General features: G+C 40.7%; 1 long non-coding RNA gene across 1 annotated transcript; it reads left to right on the top strand.

The window, feature by feature from the left end:
• Positions 1–12,194: 12,194 nt before the first annotated feature.
• On the top strand, positions 12,195–19,984 carry LOC128453087 (uncharacterized). Its single transcript, XR_008341474.1, has 3 exons — positions 12,195–12,622; positions 14,155–14,284; positions 19,912–19,984. It is a non-coding gene; the product is annotated as an uncharacterized LOC128453087 (long non-coding RNA).
• Position 19,985: the final 1 nt, after the last annotated feature.

The following is a 19,985-nucleotide window of genomic DNA, read 5'->3' as shown; positions in this document are numbered from 1 at the left end:
TGCCTCTGCTCTTCTGTCATGCAATGTTGACGTACAATATACGAGTGATTTATTTTGCTTCCTACTAGTGGTCATACTGGGTACTACCTATGCCTAACACCACCAGTCATCACTGGTCACAACCACAGACGTTGGTAAACCTTGAGAACACTGAAAACATGAGCATGAACAGCTTGAAATTCAGACAGCATAAAACATATTAGTGGTTTAGTAGTAGTACAAATTAATAGACAAAATGTTAAGTTAAAGTACCACAGTAATTTTTCTACTTAAGTTGTAATGCAAAAATGTAGTGGAGAGGAAAGTACCAAGGTTTGCTGAAATATGTAGTGGGTTAAAGAGAAAAGTACCCTAAAATAAATCTATGTAAGTAAAGTACACGAATATGCATCTAAGTACAGTAACAGGGTAAACGTGCTTCATAACATTCCACTGCATATTATTGCCTCTGATCTTCAAAGCCATGGAAATCAATTCAATATAAAACAGGCAGACATGTGAATTTGGGAATGTAAGGATTAACAACAGTACATGGACTCACTGAGTAAAGAGGGAAATATAGGTGATATAAAATAAATACTTGTTGCAGGACTACTGATTGCATTGTATTACACTTAAAACAAATTATAATATTAATTTCATTTGTCAGGGACAGTACATAACAATACTATGTAATGTCCCCATAGATAACCAAGAGGGTAATTTTCCTCTATGGTCCCTGACTAGGTGTAAAGTTGACAGCCTAAAATCATTAAAAGGTTACATATTTAAAATAGTTATCATGATGACGATAGTATCAATTAAGTTATTAACCCTAATATAGAGATATATAGGCAGATGACAATCGTTGGCAGTGAATGAAGCAAAGCAAGACATTACGGTTCATTAAAGCAAACAAACAACACACACACACCAGCAAGGACAGACATGAAAACAAGGTTGATATTAAACCAGCTTTGCAAAACTAATATGAGTTAAACAGATAAGAGAAATTAAAGATATACATAAGTAGAGCAAAATCCTACTACTAAATAAACTTAATTACAACGAATCCAAATTTGAAATGAACTCATTTATAATATATTGCTAATTTGCTTATATTGTACATACTTCCAAATTATTTTCACTTCTATTTCTTTGATATATTTAATTTAATTGAAAATACATATATTTGTAACTATTGATCTTGTACTCAAGGCTTCAGGCTTTATTTGTCTCCTTATTTTTGCTTCATCATTGACCTTCTTACGAGTTTGTTATGCAACAAACACCAAAGCAAATTCTTTGAGAGTTGAAAACTTTAGCAATAACTCTGAGTTGGTGGGTAACGTACAAACAAACCAGGAGCCACAACATGTAAAATGACTAAACGGGGTAGCAGACTGGGGGAAACAGTAAAGTTAAACGTCCCCTTCGGTCACTATTCGTCTATTTTGGATGAAGTCGCGTCATCGCCCTGAAATACCCCAGCGTGACGAGCATGTGCGAAGACTACATTTCCCAGAAGCCCGCGTGCGCTCTGCCATTGGCGGCGGCACAGGTGACTGCAGACGCTCCGGGTCGTGACAACATCTCGACGGTCGAAACGAAAACAAATTAGCTCCGGAGCCTCCAGCGGGTGCTCTCGCTGTGGCAGCGGCTTGTGGACGTACAGAGAAAACTTCTAAACTCCCGAGTTTGGGTTTCCCGTTGAGGTTCTGGACAGGGTTTGATTCCCTGCGCCCGGCTGGTGCCAGGGGCTGCACACGGGAGCGGACACGCACTTTTCCTGAACCCTACTTTCGCCTTCGTACCGTCTGACCTTCAGAGCGGGTAAGTGATAGTTTACCTCCGACTCTCAAACTCCGCTTCCGCTCGGGGGAAAAGCGAAGATCCAACCGAAGTGCGTATCGTTCACTCTACAGACGACAGCTCAGGGATTTCACCATTTAAAATGAGCTGGAGACCAATTATTATTCGTCCTCAAAAATAAAGTGAAGCCATCCCTGTGCTCTGCTGTTCAGTTACACGTGGTTGATTTATATATGTCATGTGTGCATTTTAAATATAGTTTATTCTGTATCCTTCAACTTCAAATAGAAGCATCCCAAATCCACACAGCACTATTTCTCTATTACAACTTTTTCTCGTGATAACTTTACTGTAAATCCATGTAAAAACATTATGAAACAACAATAAGATCAAGTAATACACAGATTTGAGTTTATATTTATTTTTAATGATAATATTTCATGAATATAATTGTGTGTATACACTGTATATGTATATATTATTTATTTATACAGATATAAATAAAACGGTCTTGGGTGGAAATGTGACATGATGATATATAATTTATTATCTTAAAGTGAAAATAGTTCATTTATTTTTTTATTTGAATTTACTACTATTTGCCTTTCAATTGCAATAGCACCTAAAGAAGAACATTTAAAAATTCAATTAGTTAACGATTCAGTAACTTTTCCCATGGTTGCGTTCAGATTCCATTTGAGCTCAGTTTATATTATTTACTTCAGTATTGCAGGGTACATAAACAATGAGGATTCTGAAATGGAATAACATAAGAGTATGAAAATAACTCTCTCTGTAATTCTGCTGCTGGACTTTTTATCGAGGACACCGGTGCTACTTTAGGACCAGCTGAGTTGGACCATAATGCACCACCTTCATGTCTCTGCCTAGAGCTGCCCTCCTCTTGCCATTTATAAGCTGTAGCTGGGCCGGTATCAGTAACAACACCTCAACCCCGGGGGCAGGATGCTATGTATAAGTTGCGACAGTAAACTGTTCAGATTGTAATACTCGTCTGCTTGTTCAAATTCTTTCCTTGGCGGTGCCAACACAAAAATAATGGAGGCACTTCTCACCATTTATTCCCCCTGTGGCCCTCTTGCTGCAGAATGGGTGTATTTATAAACATATACATTATATTTAGTATGTGTTCATGTTGAGTGGAGGGTGCGGTTTGTTTTGCCGGTTGCTTTCCAGTAATTTCAGTAAGTCATTATGTCAGTCCACTAATAACCCATGAAATATATCTGGGATTAAGATGTAATTTTAGAAGCAGGCACGTGTTTGACTGAAAGATAAAGTGAGATTTTGGCCATACTAGGTTATTTTTCTTGATTGTCGTATATTTGAAGATTTACAGTTTTATTAGAGGGGGTGCTGATGAAGATGACGGCAGTTACCCTCAACACACAATCTTGTGGACTGAACTTTTTAGCTTGTGTGCTCATAAAGGTGTAATTTAACCCCCCCAACAGCCAGTCTTCTCGCAGGCCTCTTGGCTGACCTACATGTCTCCTCAGAGTATGTGTGCCACCTTACATCACAGCAAGTGTTGACATTGGACACCATCCCCTGACCCCGCTGCCTGGTCCCTGCAATCCACTACATCATTCTACGAAGAACACGATGAGGTTCAAAGGTCAGGGCAGAGAGGTCTCATTAGGTCAAGTAGAAACTTTGTGTTCCATTCATATCTTGTTTATTTTAATTTGATTCCTAATGAATTTAAAATAAATGTCCCTTTACACGTTAACATGAGCACTAATATGGTGATGACTGTGATGTGTAAGGAAACACTACGGTGAAAAACGTATGAGTTACGAGTAAAAGAAAGTCCTCTGAGATTCTAATAAACCATGAATATATTATTATTAATGACAGATCATGGGAGGTTGACTTTAAGGAACTGCAGTAATGGGGAACAACAACAAAACGATATTGAAACAAAAGTCTTATGACTGGATAGGAAGACATGTTTTTGTAGATATGTTTGAAACACATACTTGTGAATAGTATTTGGGTGCATTGGAATCATTATGTAACACAGAGAATCAGTGAATGTGTTAAGGCCTTGCTGCAAACAATTTGTCCAACTACACTAGTGTTGATGCAGAGTTTTAACATGTGACTTAGTTAATCGGCAGTTGTCGATTACCATTCAACTGTAAAGACACGTAGCGACTCGTCCATTGTCTCTGAGTCAATTTCATTTTTGTTAATCCATGAATGAAAATGTTTCTGTGGTGTGAACAGATCATACACATAGGTCTGCTCTTCAGCAGCCCTGATGCACAGTGTTTGCGCAAATGTTACAATAATGTGGTGCTACCACATCTCAATATCAAAGAAATCATAGAAGCAGACTTTAGATGTATTTGCTGTCTGTTACACTACATTTTGTCAATTAATATAATATAATATCAACCTTTACTGATAAGACTAGATGTATACATAATAACCAGGTGTGAAGTGCTGCTGGCGCCCATCATACAGAGGGTTGAGTCATGGGTTCGGTTTCCATCCCAACCCTTAGCTGCCTGTCTCCCCCATTCTCTCTCCCCATTTCTCACGTACTATCATTTCAATAAAGGCGAAATGTCCGAAAATATTTCTTTAAAAGCAATAATAATAACTAGTTGTTCGAGTGTAACTGTTTAGACTTTTACCTGCACTGCTCTCCCACCCTGTGTCATTGCCAGAACAAGTGCTGAAGTGCAATAGAGAATGGGACAGATGCACATGCATAAGTCAGTGGGGTAACAGAGTGCAAACAGTTTCAAAGATCAGGGGTCAGTAAACACACTGAGCTGTGAGGTCACTGTCAGTAAGGTCAAAGGTCACTAGCCAGTATTTGGAGCAACATTGAGGCCTGACAGAGTAATTGCGATCTCTCCCCAACAGCACAGCTGCAACCTGCTTGGATGGCTGACAAAGGAAAACAGAGTTTAGTTTCAAGCACTAAAACCTGCAGCAGAGGTGACCGCTGTGACTGTTAAGTGTTTTAATTAAGACCCTAATAAAGCTAAACATGACTGCCGAATTTTAGACAGCTCTGGTTTCGGATGTAAATGTCCCATTCATTTTCCCCGTTAACATTTCACAAACTCTCTCGACCAACTACGAGATAAATGTAAATTATAAAATATAAGATAGGTTGATGGTAAAGGAGTTATTACATAAATATTGTAAGAGTGAAGGAACTACACATTCCATAAACAATTTGCGAATGATCCCTTTCCAATAACTTCCAGTGTGCTTCTTCTTAAACGGAACCTTGTTGTAGTGACTTTCACCCTCATGAACTTCATGTTTCGTACCCGCCATGTTTTCCTCAGCTGTGTTAAACATTTCCATGGAAACAGAGAAGATTGACGGTAGTGAAGTACCTATCCTTGACATTGTGGTTAAAACAAGTTTTTCTTAAACACAGTTGATATCATACAAGCCCAACAATAATATGGCTGATAATCAAAATCTCTATTTTGAAACACGCTGTTGTATTACCTTCATACTGGCTGCATCAGAGCAGTTCTCTCCCCTGGTTTGTGTTCCATCAGTTTATGTTTGTTTTTGAATATGTGACACTTGACCTCCTGATCACCGTGTCACGTAGGTCCACACATTAGCTCAGGCATTGTGTCCTGTGTGCTGTGTATATGGAAAAGTGTGTGTGTGTGGGGGTTATATTTTCAGGCTCATTGGGCTCATGTCCGCTAGTAAGTGTTGGCAATAAGGTTCATTTTCCTCAGGTAAACACAATCAGCAACACACACAAACACACACACACACACACACACACACTGATACAGGCATACTGGCAAAGGGTCAATGGATGTACTCTAGTGTGAAAGAGCATTGGGTGTGTGTAAACACAGCTTCCTCCACTTGCCATATGGACAGATCTCCCATGACCTGGACAGGTTCGTGACTAGATCAGGAAAAGCTGTATGAGGAACTGTTTCAGTGGTGTCCCTCAAAAATAACCAAAATATGGGAAAGAAAAACCAAAACACAAGTATGTCTCTTGACAGTTGGACTTTTTCGAGAAATTCACAGAAATTACAGCAAGGCATGTGCTCTGTGACAACGTGACCCATGATCTATTAGAGGTGAGTGTGGGTGGGACATTATGGGGCATGTGCTGAATGTGTGACTCTACTTCCTCATCTCATCTCCACTCCACTGTTTCATATCCCCTTTTGACTGACAGATGGTAGTGATGGTCTAACACAGTCTGTCTTTTCCCCCGTACGAACATCTGCATCTGTGAAATACACAATGCAGCTGCCCTGTTGTGTATGTTAGGACAGTTTGCTTGTTAGTCTGAACTGCAGGTGGTCATAATCTGTATCATCTGGTTGTATCGCTCTCAAATTCTCAATAAATGTCATGGAGTTGCACTTTTGCACGTTTAGACCTTCATCATACAAGGGGTATTCTCCACCATGTCCTCTGCTCTAAAATCAAACAAGTACCATAATGACGCCCTCACTGAAACCCTCAGTTGACACATCCATTCCAACTCATGTCATCTCGGGTATATAGACTCTACAAAGGGATTGTATCACCTACTCCTAAAACGGAACTTATCTGCTAAAGATGATAATCAGCCATCTCTCTAGCTATGCCATTTATAAATATTGACACCAGCTGTTCCTGAAAACCCAAATGAAATACCTGATCAAAATCCCTGTTTCTAGTTTTAGTTTGGACACTTTTATTTTAAAACGTTGAAACATGGTTAAAAGCATACATTCCGTCTGTTTCTTGATGAGCCCACTCAAGCTATAGAGTGCGAGCATATAAATTATGGGTACTCCAAAACAAATTTCAAACGTTAACTGTAACTTTCTTCTTTGCTGTACAAATATACCCCCAATTTTTGTTTTCAATAATGTTCTTAAAAAGACCGTGGATGTTAATATGAGCATGGTCGAAGACTGGTGTGCTCTCGCCTCTGTAGCTTCAACAAACAAAACCAGCACTTAAACTATTCAGCCAATCAAAAGCCAGGACCTCAATGCAAACATGTAAGTGACTATTCTTAACAAATCAAGCATGTCAGAAAACTATTTGAACAAACGACACACATACATTACATTTTAAAGAGGAAGAAGAAATGTTGAAGGGTAATTGTAGCATCTTCTACCTGAGCCATTTGTTTATAAATGTTGATGTGTAAATGTATGGTACTAACAAAAACATTTGAAACCGCTCAGATAGATGGTCTCCGCAGGCAGCTGAGACACGGCGGCAGTGGCTACTATCAAATCTGATGGTGCAACTGCGACAGTCTATGACATATCTACCAAACGGGTTTTTTTCCCACAACAATGTAAAGCCCAAATTGTTATTCTGAGTCTTTGCTGAGGGCGTGGCAACATTACACATGTCCTTCTTAACAAAAAGTCTCACTCTCAAGTCTGCTGAGTCTTGGGTTGTTTCTGTGGATGGAGAAAGTCGTTTGGATTTTACTGTGAGAAACTATAATGGCTCAATCTCTTTATGATGTGGACAATGGCAAGTATTTGACTTGACAGGCTGTACTTACTTATTTGAACCACAGATGAAGAGCCCCTAGAAACTGAAATGGAAAAAATTTGAAAAAGAAAGGGCCGAGGATGGACATTGAGCTGTTGCACGGTTGAGAGTGAGAATGTCATTAAGTCAGACATGTGTAATGTTGCCAGTGACATAAAAAGGTACTTTTAGTGGACATTTTATGTACTGTCGCAATTGCTCCATAAGATTAAACTGCAACCACTGCTACTGTCTCACGGCTGTCGGGGGAGAGAATCTGCAGGACCAATTGAAAAAATTGCATTAATTTACCTACCTGCATGTATAAACAAGGCCCAGGCCAAAAAATACTAGAAATACCCTTTAACTTTTGCATTTTGAAAATCGGCATCAATCTGCGCACAGTGATGTACTACAGATGTGAAAGTCTCAAAACGGCCTTGAACAATAATAAACATCATTATATCAATAATAAAATCTGTGTGATATCTCTGCACAGCTGAAGAGCTAATATAATTTGAATCTGCTTTAAACCTCAGCAGTTTATTAAAAGTTCAATAGATAATGTCATCATCCCCTTGTTAGCATTAGTCAGTCGTGGCAGAATCAATTGTAGAGAAACATTTAGTGATACACTCACTGTATAAGGTTGTGTCTTTGCGTCTCTATAGAGACACAGCATTTCTTTGTCTGAAAAGTTTAATCAAAAACTGTCCCCATATTTGGTCAGAGGACAAGCAATGGATTCTGATCTGGAGCGTGCGCTCACACACACACACACACACACACAAACATGTACACACACACTCAGAGAGAAAAAGCGACAGGAAGTACTTTTTCGGCTGATTTAATTGATTATCACCGTTATGACCCCAACTTGAACTCTTTCCGGGTTTTTCATTGTTCCTTTCCTCTCTAACCTCATCCACTCTCTCTGTAGTTCTCTTATCTTCTCAAGTCTGAAGAGGTCAAAGGCTGCCGAATTCTTCATACTTAGAGCTATTTAGTTTTCAACTCGTCTACACATTGAGAATGAAAGTTGGAGACAAAGGGAGAGTGCAGGATAAGGAGAAGGGAATGGAAAGTTTTGTAAAGGATCAGGTTTTGGTGTGTGATTGCTGCAGTGAAATAAATTGTGTGTGTGTAAATGTGTGTGTACGCATGTGCCTTATCTCCCAACTCATCTCCCAAATGCCTTTCATTCCATCTCTCCGTACATGGTGACTGTCACCCATGCAAAGTGAAAATGCTGTGTGGATGGTTGGCTGAATACCTCACTCTCTCGCTCTCTCACACACACAGGCACACTTACAGCACACTGCTGTTGTTTGTTCAGTATTAATTACAGATCATTTATATGCTCTAGATCAGTGGTCTTCAACAGGGAGTCCGATACCCCTAGGGGGTACGCGGGGGTACTGCGGGGGGGCGCAAAATGTTTGGTTGATAAGACAATTTTTTACATTTCTTTTATTTTTTTTTAAACAAAATTTTTCCACAAAATTCACTTCTTCAGAACCAGTATTGTATATATTCTCTTTAGATACACATTGACATGCATCCAACATATTGTAGCTAACGGATAAATTGAGGCAGAAGACGTTATCTTTCAGTCAGCAATGCACACATTAAGCTACACACAGGAGCTCGCTCAAGCTGGGCACCGGTTCACAGCCCCTTTCATGCAAATACGACAGCACAGGCACTAGCCAATCAGATCGCGTTTATTTTCACGTCTAAAGAGTGCGAAGCTCAAAAATAAAAGATGGCGGACCAAACTCCGTAGATGGTCTTATTTGTACCTAAAAGTTGTTTGTTTGACTTTTTTTTGCACAAGGGTACCCCACAAGGGTAGTATTGAATGCACAATAACAGGGTAGCTATGTTTATACATGGCACTAGGCCCAGAATAATATAGATACTATTTTATGCAATTTATATAGTAGGGGGTCCCTGCTCCATCTCGCCATCAGTTTGGGGGACCTTGGCCTGAAAAACGTTGAAGACCCCTGCTCTAGATCAATGTGTATTTTATGGTTTGTATATCCATAATCATTTATTTGTGCAAAGTTAAAGGGAGACAATTGGAATTCTATTCTATATTTCTTTTATTTGGTTAATGTCATCAGAGATAGTAGGTGATATACAAATTTAAACCACAGTAGGATGCTTCATACTCACTTACTCACAACTTTAGGTCATGTCAGGTGGTCTTATGATGTAATGCTTAAACAAGGAAGTGAATCTTAGTAGCACTGCAGCACGCTGACAATGTGGGTCATGTTCAAATGGGAAGACTAGGTTTGGGCCTAGGTCAGAGTAGAACCCTGTGGAACAAGGCAACTCCTTCAGAGCGGCTAAAATTGTTAGTTCTTGAAATCCAATCAAAAAGAGGCAGCAAGATGTGCAAAGGCTGTCACTCAAGCAATACAGGGCCAGTGGATGAAATGGGAGAGCCTAGAGAAAGAAGATCTGCTGGATTCCTGTGGGGAATGGAAGCAAGCAGGATTTACTTCCTTCTTAGAGCAACCTATGACGTCCTCCGCTCAACCAAAATCCTACAGCATTGGCAGAACGAAGGCCCTTGCTGCCCACCATGCCCAACTCTAGCTACCTTCAGGCACATCCTCACTGGTTATAAAATAAGTCTCTCCCGAGGTAGGTATACATGGAGACACAACCAGGTAATCAAATGCCTAACAGCAACAGTTAAAACCGAGAGCCGATACCAACGCCTTGCCGTCCAAATCATAGAGCAGAGTTCAGAGGACAGCTCAAAAATTTGTCTGAGAGGGGGAACAGGGACAGAGAGGGCATCCTCCACTGACCAGGAGTGGGCTAGCGGCTTACACTCCCATCACATATTGTCACTACCACCCTAAGACCTGACCTGATACTCTGGTCCAACACCCTGCGTGTTGTCTACTTCGTAGAATTGACGGCCTACCCTGGGAAGATGCTGTTGATTCAGCGAATAAGGAGAAAAGGCTACCGTGAATCACTATTCGTAGCCCAGGATTGTTTGAATTTAAAAAGCTTAATTTCAACACATACAATTCATAACAAACATTTACGTTGATGTAGAGTATAGTGGGATGCACAGTATGTTTATAATATTGATATATAAGCATCGGATATAGGATATATATATATATATACACACGAAACTTAATGTGGAATCCATGTTGCAATGGTTGAATAAAAGGCGTTTTGCAGCACTGTTGGAGATATAGCTTAGGGATAGCATAGCATGGTCAAACTTCACACCAACATATCAACCGAGTTGTTTGACAATTTCAATGGAGTTACAATGACGGTCTATTTATGTAGTATTTGTTTGCAGCCTTCTTGCCACCATGGTGACGGAGGGAGTAAACGACCGAGAGCATCGTGTGCGTGTGTGCGTGCGTGCGTGCGTGTGCGTCCGTGTGTGCGTGTGTGTTTGGGTCCAGCCTTCTCCATAGGCCATTGTCAAAGGGGCACAAGTCTGTCTTGGTCAATAATTCCCCCTCCTACATATATGCCTTATGATTGGCCAAACTTGAAAGGAACGCAGCTTTTGCCGACCAATAAGCAGGGGGACTGGAGGGGTCCTGCCCTTGGACCAAAATAACCCAGTAAATACACTGCAGGCACTATGAGAAGTAGAGCTGGCCCACTAGTGAATGCTTTGTGTACAAACAAGGGATGCTTGTCAGCCGGGTCCTGCTGATCCCTGCCGGCCACTGTTCTCCTCTGTAGTGATAAGCACAACTCACTGAGAGGCACGTCGATACCAATGTTTATGTTTCTCTGTTCACGGATACAGGATGGAGCAGTTGTAAAAACAGGGATGAGACAGTGTTATTAGCACAGCATTTCTCCACTTCCCCGTACTTAACACACCTCACAGCACAGATTATCCATCCCACAAGCTGCCGTACAGAATGGACAATTAACGTGTGGCCCATGCAGTATGTTTGTGTGGATGTGTGAGGCAGATGCCGTTTGATTTGCCGATTAACTTTAAAGTTGGCCACTCTGTTTTCCAGTTTAATGAGTCTAACAAGGAGGAATGACATCAGTTTTTAGGCTCATAAACAGTCAAGATCAGAGCTGTGTCATCTCCTCAGGAGGCATGACAGACAATAGGGAAATATAGCTGATTACTAACTTTAAACTTGAAAACAGTGTGGTCCTCTGAAACCTGTGTCATATTGATTTTAGAAAATAAACATCCTCCTTACTGGAATGTTCTGAATTGAAAACATTTGAGATATTGTGCAAGATCTCACCACTAGGAGGCTCTATTTAAAAGGCTTGTCAGCCCTCCTCCTACCCTCTGTTGTTTCTTTGCTACTACTGTTTCTTGTAAACAAATCTGTGGAAGCGTTTCTTGTAAGCAAATCTCTGGAGCCGTTTCTCGTAAACAAACCTGACAGCAGTACGTCAGAGGAATTCTTGTCATAATCTGAACTCACCAGAGTGATTTGCTCACTGAAATAATAATTAAAGTTACAAAACCTTGTGTCATACCTTCGTTTTGAAAACATCTGTCTTCATAGTGTCTCTTGTGTTATAACAATTCCACAATTGTGAAATAAACCTCATATGTGTCTCTTAGTGAAAGCTTTAAATTCCTACCCACAACAATAAAATGAACTGGACTTACAATAAATTATTATTTTAACAAGGCTTAAGTTTATTATAACTAACCCTGGATGGACCCAGATTATATGTTATGTGTTATTTACCTTTTGTCTCGAAGCTGTGCGATTTACGTACACTTTTTCATGCATGTGGGAGTGCAATTAAAGAAGTAAATATGCTGATTCACTGCCCCATGGTCCAGAAAAACAAAATGAGGGTTTGATTGTGTTCATGCACACACATTTTTAGTTGCTGTATGTGAACGCTGTGCAAACTGCTTTAAGACGGAGGCTGGACTGAAGGTGGAGCTCCACATAAGGCAGAAGGAGAAGGAGAGGAGTTTGCTGGACACAGGGCTCTCCTTGTTGTTGGCCCAGACTACAGCATTCAGGCTAAGTTAAGGGAAGAGGAGGAGGCGGAGGAAGAATCGGAAGCTGAGCTGGTAGTTTATTGAGGGAGGAAGGTGACTAATCGTGAATGTCACTCAGCGTACTCTAACTCAGGCTGGTGGAGGGAGGAGTGGCTGGACAACCACTGAACCGGCATATGTATGCAGTATTTGGTCCAGCCCAGCCAGTAAACAGCTGTCTGTCTCTGTCAGAGAGAGTGTGCATCAACACGTGGAGGAGCAGTAATCTCTTGGATACACTATGATGTCTTTGGGATAGTTGGAGAGTTGCGGGTAAGAAGAAGTTCATACATGCTGTGTGTCAGTATCAGTGTTTCACACTGCCTGGCTGTTGGACACTTGTCAGGCTGAGCTCTATACCTGCTGATTCACAACTCAACTAGACAGGAAACTGAAAATGTCTGATACATACTATTGAGAATACAGGACGAGAATAAGAGTTGAATAACATTTGAATTACAGAACTTGGATATTTCCATGACTGCCTTGTGTATTGATGTGTTATAAGTTGGCAGAAAAGTGGAGGCACGGAGATTGGTACTGATTGTGTGGTTGTGTGGTGGGGGGGAAATGAAACTCATGATATGAAATATATACAACCGTTTGTTTATAAGCCAAAAGGAAACAACCTAAAAACAGAAATTTTACATTAAACAATTTTTTTTGTATTTTATGTTAAATGCCTGTAGGTAAAGAAACAAACAATCCTTTACACCTAAAGCATGTTTCAGTCCCAGAGACTGTGGTATGACAAACAGCTTTTGGTCTTTCCCTGGGCTGTATGCAGAGGAAGTTGCTTCACCCCTGACAAAAGGAGTTGTGAAAATCGATGGAAGGAAAGGGGAAGTGGTGCTGGTGGTGTTGTTATTGATGATGCTGGTCTATTGTCTTTCCTGTATATCTCATTGTGTCGAGATTATCATGTCTTCCTTTTGAGCTGTAAAGCAGTGACCGGTAGAAAGCAGGGCTGAGTTGGCAAATTCACTTTGACCAAGGGTCTCTCTTGGTCAGCTATAATTAGAATGTGTTTAGAAGGTGACAGGCATTGTGATTCATGCACTATGTCGATGACTTGTGGTGATTCATGCAGACGACCTTCAGGAAGCTCGGTTACTGAGCAGAAACGCTTTGTGGGGCTAATTTATTAGCAATGACAAGTTTGTGTCTAAACTTTAACCTTGATCAAATTGATCAGAAAAGTTATTTATTTAATAATATCGCAAATTTCACAAAACAAGTCACATTGTGCTTCAGAGAAGTACAGTTAAAATTAAACAATAAAAAAATTAAAAAAGCGTTGTTTGGAATATTTTACTTGTGTGAAAACAACTCAATGAGAAAATGCTAAAAACCTGTACACGTTTGAAAAACGGAGGGGTTAAAAAAGCTACAACAGAATACAGGAGCAGGAGCTCCAAAACATCCTGACATGATGACCAAGTATCAGCTGCAAAAGAGCTGCAATAGTTTACTGTTTGATTTAAACAACTGAAAAATGTGTGAGATTAACCTTGAAACATTCGAGAACATCCTCTCTCAGTGCATCTTACATGGTCTGATGCTTCCCTTTCTTCTGCCTTGGAAATTCATCTCTTATCAATGTTCTTTAGTGTGTGTCATGCACCTGCTGCTTCCTCCTATTGAACACTCCACTGCTCTTCTGTTGCTTTGCCACAGCGACCACAGTCGCTCATGTTTTATGTTGCACTTGTTTATTCATTTGTCACTTATTGCAGTTTTACATTTTACAACCAATCATATTTATTCTTTGTGTCTGTCTTTTTTTCTTTCTTTCTTTTGCCAAGTCTCTTCATCCATCTGTGTCCGTGACCTCTACGTGCAGATTACCATCCACTGTCTCCAGAGGCCAGACATGTAGTCAGAAGCGTAAAGCAGAGCCCATTTGTCTTTGTGAACCCTTTTCCTCTCAAGCAGGTAATTCTACATGCGTGTGTGTGCATCGATCTGTCTTAATATGCTGTTCCTTTCTATGTTCCTTAAGTGACCTCATCTACTGTATGTTCTAACAAATGTTCTGGTGTCTGTTTTTATTAGCACAAATATGAAGTGGTCACAGAAAGAGCTTCATATCTAAAGCAGAAATTGACCCAATAGAAATCCAGTCCCAGGTGTTTGAACATGGTCTGACTGTCTGTCTGCATATGCAGGGAGAAGGGTGCAGTTCACTAAGGGATACTTGTGTGAGTGAGAGACCGAGACCAAAGAGGAGGGGGTAAGGACCCCATACTTGCCATGCCAGCCCTGACACAGAATCCAACCGACCTTCCTAGTTGAGTGTTTGTGGCGTTGGTTGAGGAATATTGATACTTCAGGTCTGTTTACATGCTCTGCAAGAGTCTACTCATTAGCCAACAGTGGCTGTAGAGCAGTAAAGCACATGCAAACATACCTTTTATATGCATGGCTCACCTCTCCCCTCACCAACCCACAAACACACATGCACAGAAACAAAAACAAAACCCACCATTGCTCAGGGGATCTGGGTGTTCCTGAAAAGGAGAACAGAGAGCGGGGGGGTTATTTTAGTCATAAGAGAAGACAGACAGCTTAATCCGGAAAAAGTGTGAAAGCTTCTGTGCAGTGACGAAAAGGCTGCTGAAGTGCCCAGTTCACTGTCACATTTAGGACCTGTCTGATATCAGGAGGTAGTAAATTGTCTTTCAGTGTTATTAATCAGCTGCAGTATTGGTGTATGTGTGTACGAGCATGTACACGTTTAACTGTTGGTCATTTAGGCCTGGGCACAGGTGCTATGGCTCCACGCTGCCCCCAAGTGTGTCTGTGTTTGTATGTTTGTGTCTCACCTGTATGTTCATGTAGGACATCCTGCACACCAACTTTAATGAACAGTATTTTGAATTATATTTTGCAAACTTCTGTGGATTATGTGCATTTCGTTGGCATGTAGGTTTGTGACTAATCTGTGGCACAATCCAGAGTCGACCTCTGGCCCGGGCTTCCTCCGCTCTGCGTACTCCCACTGGCCGTCAGTATTTGAAGTGAGGGAGCTGTGACATCACAGTGTGGACACACAATGGCAACTGTGTGCTCCCACTGCGTCACACATGCCCGCTTACCCCAGTGGATGCTAGGAAGGCCCATGTGGAAGATCATGTTGCCTGGTAGCAGTGTGTCACCATATGATATGAGGAAGTGATATCCTGCCAGTGTGAATGCATGTGATGTAGCGTATGTATGTATGTATGTATGTGTGTGTGTGTGTGTGTGTATATTATGTGTCATGGCTTTAGTCACTGCTAGAGGCTATATGATGCGTGTTATGTAAACATTGTAGCCACCACATTTAGTGTCATAATGAGCAGTGTCACTTTACAGAGTTGGGGGATTCATACAAGCATTTGAAATTAAATTTGGCCAATAAATTACATGTAATCTTTATTTGAATATATTCTTTACCTTAACTGATGAATTAGGAACGTCTTTATCCATACATGAAGCTGGACTGTAACAATGCCACATAAAGTGGAAATGTACAACTCTTTTGCACATTTCCACTTCTATGTGAAGCTCTTGTGTCTCCAGCCTGATATATTGTCCTAAACACTTTGTGTCAGGGAGTTTTGTGTTGTGTTGGAATGGGAATCTGTGTAGTATGTTATCATTAGAGTCTGATTGACATGGATAACTGGGGGCTGCAAAATTTCAGCTGCCAGACATTGGCATTGATCCTAAAAATGTTATTAAACCCTAATGACAAAGAATAGTTTAACTATAAAATATAACGATTTAAATTAAAAGAAAACCAAATATATAGAACCTAAATTTACTTTATATTTATTTAATTCTTTATAATTTCTTTATGTAAAACATAAACATCCAATTTTAATAAATTCCAAAAAACATTTGAGTCTTTATGTCAGTAAATTTACGCCGATAACGACATATCAGTGAAAGGCTCAATTTGCCTATATCAATAAATCAATCTGGCTCTAAATTGGGTTCCTACTAATCAAATTAAATTGATCTAAACTCTTGGTCAATTGATAAATTGATCTCTTGCTGTAATTAATATAGAAATGTGTACATCAGGAATGTTAAATTAGCATTGTAAACATGTTATTGCTTTGGCTTTAGCATGTAAAGCTACAAGAATTGCTTAGACCTGCACAGTCAAACTTTATTTTTCCAAAATACAGTCCCTCGAAGGACTTTACAGTCTGTGCAGCCTAGTAGTCTATCCTAAGACCCTTGAAGCACAGAGCACACGTCCTTCTCTGGCTGCCATTCCTACCTTGCCAATTGAGTTTGCAGATGTAATCACCCCATTTGTCAGAATCTATGAATACTCTGCAGCATTCCATGTATGTGTGTGAGCATTAAGCACCTTCAAAGACTCTTCAGTCACTCCAGCAGGGCCCCTTTTCCTCCATGTTAGCAATAGCTACAGAAGTTGCTCCACCAGCTTCAGTAGTTCAGAGTGTCAGAAACACTGTTGTGTCTCAGCCCCTCCTTGAGGCCATGCGTGCTTGGGCCACTTTTGAATTGTGTTGTGTTTCGATGTGTATCTCTGCATGGGTGTGTGTTTTTCATGTGGGCCATCCAATGGGCACAAAGCTGGCAGTGTGTGCCCCTCGGCTGCTGAAATGTACACTTTGGACAACAGGCAGCCTCAGTCCTTCTCAATAGGAGCTGCCCTTCTTATTGTACCTCACACACAATGAGCTTTTCTCTCTCTCTGTCTCACTGTCGTTCTCTCTTTATGACCATATACAGACAGTGTTTCCGATGAGAGACTGGAGGAATCTGATTCGGACTGATCTCTCTGTCACTGCTTTGCTGTGTCTCGTCTCACAACAAATCAGCGGAGATATTAGCGTAGAGTAGAAACTGCAGACTCTATAGAAAGATGGATGACACGTCTCCGCTTCCTCCCCTGGTGGACAAAAATGAAGCTAAAATATTCTGGATACCGGCACTGTCATCTTTCACTTTTGACATTATTTTGAGTCAGAGTCTGCATAGTAGACATTGTGGTGTGGAGCCGTGTAATTGAGGTCCTGCCGATACACCTGCTCGACCTATCACGAGTCAGGAATCTTACCTTTCACCCTGTTTTTTTTTGCATCAAATAACTAATTAAATTGAAACTTACTGGACACCTGGGCACTTAAACATAAATCAGTGGGATATAAACAACCTAAAATGGCAGGGACCATATTTGGGGAAAATATCTTTTCTTTGGCTATTATTCCATCCGCTAACAGGTGGGATTTGTGACCTATACTGCAGCCAGCAACCAGGGGATGATCAAGATGGTCATGTTGTCCATCTTTACGTGGTTGAAACGTGGCTCACCCTTTTTTGGGTGCAGAACAGCTAAGTCATGCAGGGGATAAACACATAAGTCATTGCAGAAGGGGAACTGAGTCCCGGGAGTCCCCACTGTGTGTGTCTGTGTGCGTGTCTGTATGCAGGTTGGTAGCTCTGTACACTAGAGCGAAAAGAGGAGGTGGTTTATGGGGGAGACGGTGTTCCCCATGGTTTTTCTGCTCACATGATCACGCAAGAACAACAAGACCACATGACTCCCTCATGACCTCTCCACCATCGAGGAAATCTTCCTCAATTTGACACTTTTTGGAGGATAAGGATTGGGAGCGAGGGATTAGTACATCTTACGACCCACTTCCCCTATTTTTACCATAAGGGTAGATATAAAACCATTTACCAGAATATGCTAATTTTAGCCTGTTTTGGTCTTAAGTCATTCATGTTGAGTTTTCAACCAACCTCATTTAATGGAAACATGCAAATATTCACTTATATTAATAAACTAAATGACTGGGTGTCCTCCTAACCCTTTTGTTTTGAGAGTAGCTTGGACGACTATATTATTAATGTACTTTGCTATCATGTGTTGCATATTGAATCCAGGTCTCCCAGTGGTGCTTCAAGATAAGTGATTCATCTATACCTGTTAGTGAAGTTAGTGGCACCAGTAGAAATGGAAAAGGTCTTCCAGCTGACAGGTGGAAGCTGTTAGCCTTTAATTGATAGGTCTGATAAACTCTTATGTATTTACAAGCTATAAGAAAAAAGAAAAAAGAAAGTCAGCGCAGGAGTAACTTCTTGACCCTCAGCAGCTGGGAGCATTGGCTGGGTTTCAAATCTTTTGACCAAACCTATTATCATTTCGACCATTGAATGAGAATTAGGATTTCTATGTTGTATTTTCATGATTTTTATCTTGAGATGGGAACAAGGTTACAGAGACTACTTTGACATAAAACAAGCGTATACATAATAAGAGCATGACATAAAGAGTACTATCCACAAAGACACAGCACAGTAAACCTATAAAAAGGTTTATCACAACTAGGGATGGGCGTTCGATTAAATTGTCTTCGTCGATCGTCGGGAGAGTTAATGACGAATTTTCGATTAATCATTAATATTTTCAAGTTAAAAAATTCACTATTTATAAGCTATATTAAAATGCAGTGGGGGGAAAAAAGCGTGTTTCCTCATTGAGATCTTTATTACAAGATGAACAAAATATGCGCTGCCGTAATCTTAAGCAGCGGAGCCGACAGCTAGAAGCCGGTGCTACTAAACACAACTGACCCTCGTTTTTTTTTCCTCCAAAATAAAATAATAATAATATAAAAAAACTTAATGTTAAACAACAACTACAAATATATAATACTTAGGTCTGACAGGTTTTGCCAAATGTAACTCAAAACTATCAAACAAGGTACCGAGTCGAGAAAGCTTCATAAAAATAACCAGTAACTCGCATACAACTTCAGCACCAGCCTACGGATTTGTGTTGAGAAAGATGAGCATGTTAAACTGCTCTGGGGTCAGACGCGAACGCAGCCTGGTGACCGTCAGTCCAGCCGCCGAAAAACCCGCTCTGAGGGGACTGACGTCGCCGTGATACACAGGTAGCTCCGTGCTAACTTGGCTAGCCTGGCCGCGGCTCCGGTGTTTGCGCTCCCCTCGTCCGTGTCAGACAACGCAGGCTCTTTGTCTCCCCCAGTCTCTGGGATAGCTTCGCAGTGTTGGCAGTGAACCAAGTCATTTTTTAACTCAAAATGGTCCCATGCAACACTTCGCCGTGACCTCTTCATGTTTACTTTGGAAGTAAATCGCAGCTAACTGAGTAGGACTGTGGCGTTTTTTTCAAACACTGCCCCCCGTGGTCAAATGTGTAATTAGCGAATTCCTCGATGAAAAAATTATTTCATCGAGGAAATTCTTAATGATCAATTAATCGATCGTCGATTAATTATGCCCATCCCTAATCACAACATTAAACATTTTCCTCTCTTCTTCCCACTAGGTCTCTCATTAACAATCAGGCATCTGCATGAAGAGAGTACATTCACTGTTGATATGTACACTTATTGTTAAACTGCAGATTTTCATTATTACTTTCATGATTACTTTTCGCATTAATCAAATTGAACTTGTTCTGAAATTCTGTTAATCTCCAGCACCCTCCTGGTTTCAATTGTTTTTTTTGTCACCTTTAGTTCTTCACTCACTATTTCTCCCCCTTTTCTCTTCCTCCACAGCTTACTCTACCTCTCGGGCTGGACTGCGGTGCCCTGACGCCGGCTCGCCCTCCCCTGCCCCCTCGCCCCACAGC

This window comes from Pleuronectes platessa, chromosome 2 (assembly GCF_947347685.1).
Source record: "Pleuronectes platessa chromosome 2, fPlePla1.1, whole genome shotgun sequence".
Lineage (NCBI taxonomy): Eukaryota > Metazoa > Chordata > Actinopteri > Pleuronectiformes > Pleuronectidae > Pleuronectes > Pleuronectes platessa.
Note: the sequence above shows the minus strand (reverse complement) of the source record. Positions and strands in the feature narration are given on the sequence as shown.